Below are 2,500 nucleotides of genomic sequence, written 5' to 3' on the forward strand. Positions count from 1 at the left end.
GCTGAAGAGTGTGAGCATGAAGAGTGTGAGCTGAAGAGTGTGAGCTGAAGAGTGTGAGCATGAAGAGTGTGAGCTGAAGAGTGTGAGCATTAAGAGTGTGAGCTGAAGAGTGTGAGCATGAAGAGTGTGAGCTGAAGAGTGTGAGCATTAAGAGTGTGAGCTGAAGAGTGTGAGCTGAAGAGTGTGAGCATGAAGAGTGTGAGCTGAAGAGTGTGAGCTGAAGAGTGTGAGCATGAAGAGTGTGAGCATGAAGAGTGTGAGCATGAAGAGTGTGAGCTGAAGAGTGTGAGCATGAAGAGTGTGAGCATGAAGAGTGTGAGCATGAAGAGTGTGAGCATTAAGAGTGTGAGCATTAAGAGTGTGAGCATGAAGAGTGTGAGCATTAAGAGTGTGAGCATGAAGAGTGTGAGCATGAAGAGTGTGAGCATGAAGAGTGTGAGCATGAAGAGTGTGAGCTGAAGAGTGTGAGCATGAAGAGTGTGAGCATGAAGAGTGTGAGCATGAAGAGTGTGAGCTGAAGAGTGTGAGCATGAAGAGTGTGAGCATGAAGAGTGTGAGCATTAAGAGTGTGAGCTGAAGAGTGTGAGCATGAAGAGTGTGAGCATGAAGAGTGTGAGCATTAAGAGTGTGAGCATGAAGAGTGTGAGCATGAAGAGTGTGAGCATTAAGAGTGTGAGCATGAAGAGTGTGAGCATGAAGAGTGTGAGCATGAAGAGTGTGAGCATGAAGAGTGTGAGCATGAAGAGTGTGAGCATGAAGAGTGTGAGCATTAAGAGTGTGAGCATGAAGAGTGTGAGCATGAAGAGTGTGAGCATTAAGAGTGTGAGCATGAAGAGTGTGAGCATGAAGAGTGTGAGCATGAAGAGTGTGAGCATGAAGAGTGTGAGCATTAAGAGTGTGAGCATGAAGAGTGTGAGCTGAAGAGTGTGAGCATGAAGAGTGTGAGCTGAAGAGTGTGAGCATGAAGAGTGTGAGCATGAAGAGTGTGAGCATGAAGAGTGTGAGCTGAAGAGTGTGAGCATGAAGAGTGTGAGCATGAAGAGTGTGAGCATTAAGAGTGTGAGCTGAAGAGTGTGAGCATGAAGAGTGTGAGCATGAAGAGTGTGAGCATGAAGAGTGTGAGCATGAAGAGTGTGAGCATTAAGAGTGTGAGCATGAAGAGTGTGAGCATGAAGAGTGTGAGCATTAAGAGTGTGAGCATGAAGAGTGTGAGCATGAAGAGTGTGAGCATGAAGAGTGTGAGCATGAAGAGTGTGAGCATGAAGAGTGTGAGCATGAAGAGTGTGAGCATGAAGAGTGTGAGCATGAAGAGTGTGAGCATGAAGAGTGTGAGCATGTCCAGCACTCGATGCTCAGCTGGTGTTTAGCCTGAATTACAGCAGTGATGAGCCCAGGTGGCTCTGATAGTGGCCTTCAGCTCTTCTGCATATCACATCTTCCTCTTCATCTTCCTCTTCATCTTCCTCTTCATCTTCCTCTTCCTCTTCATCTTCCTCTTCCTCTTCCTCTTCATCTTCCTCTTCCTCTTCATCTTCCTCTTCATCTTCATCTTCCTCTTCATCTTCCTCTTCATCTTCATCTTCCTCTTCATCTTCCTCTTCCTCTTCATCTTCCTCTTCCTCTTCCTCTTCATCTTCCTCTTCCTCTTCCTCTTCATCTTCCTCTTCTATGGGGTTAAGATCAGCGATATCATGGTCCTTAAACCAGGCACTGGTTGCTTTGGCACTGTGTGCTGGTCCCAGTCCTGCTGGAAAATGAAATCTGCATCTCCATATAGTTGGTCAGCAGCAGGAAGCAGGAAGTGCTGTAAAACTTCCTGTTTTACATACGGCTGCGTTGACCTCTGACCTCAGAAAACACAGTGGACCAACACCAGCGCATGACATGGCACCCCAAACCATCACTGACTGTGGAAACTCTACACTGGAGCTCCAGCAGAGTGGATTGTGTGTCTCTCCTCTCTTCCTCCAGACTCTGGACCCTGATTGACTTTCATCAGAGAACAAAACTTTGGACCACTTTTTGTCTTCAGCGCAGGCGAGACGCTTCTGACGCTGTCTGTTGTTCAAGAGTGCGACAGCTGAAATGTCTTGCATTCGTCTGTGTGTGTGGTTCTTGAAGCACTGACTCCAGCTCCAGTCCACTCTTTGTGAATCTGCCCCACATTTTTGAATGGGTTTTGTTTCACAATGCTCTCCAGGGTGCGGTTATCCCTATTGCCTGTACACTTTTTTCTAGCACATCTTTTCTTTCCCTTCGCCTCTCTATTAATGAGCTCTGAGATCAGCCAGCCTCTTTTACAATGACCTTTAGTGTCTTGCCCTCCTTGTGCAAGGGGTCAAAGGTCGTCTTTTGGTCTTCCCTATGATTGTGTGGCCTACAGAACTGGACTGAGAGACCATTAAAGGCCTTTGCAGGTGTGTTGAGTTCATCAGCTGATTAGAGTGTCTTCAATATTCAACCTTTACACAATATTCTCACTTTCTGAGATACTGAATTT

The 2,500-nt window shown here is 46.4% G+C and overlaps 1 protein-coding gene across 1 annotated transcript in view; it reads right to left on the minus strand.

Annotated features, from left to right (window-relative positions):
* The window catches only part of arhgap44b (Rho GTPase activating protein 44b), a gene marked incomplete at both ends in the record, with an annotated part of 83,101 nt that overhangs the window by 33,010 nt on the left and 47,591 nt on the right, over positions 1–2,500 (minus strand). The window lies entirely within an intron of this gene.

Source organism: Gobio gobio (assembly GCF_949357685.1).
Source record: "Gobio gobio genome assembly, chromosome: 20".
NCBI lineage: Eukaryota > Metazoa > Chordata > Actinopteri > Cypriniformes > Gobionidae > Gobio > Gobio gobio.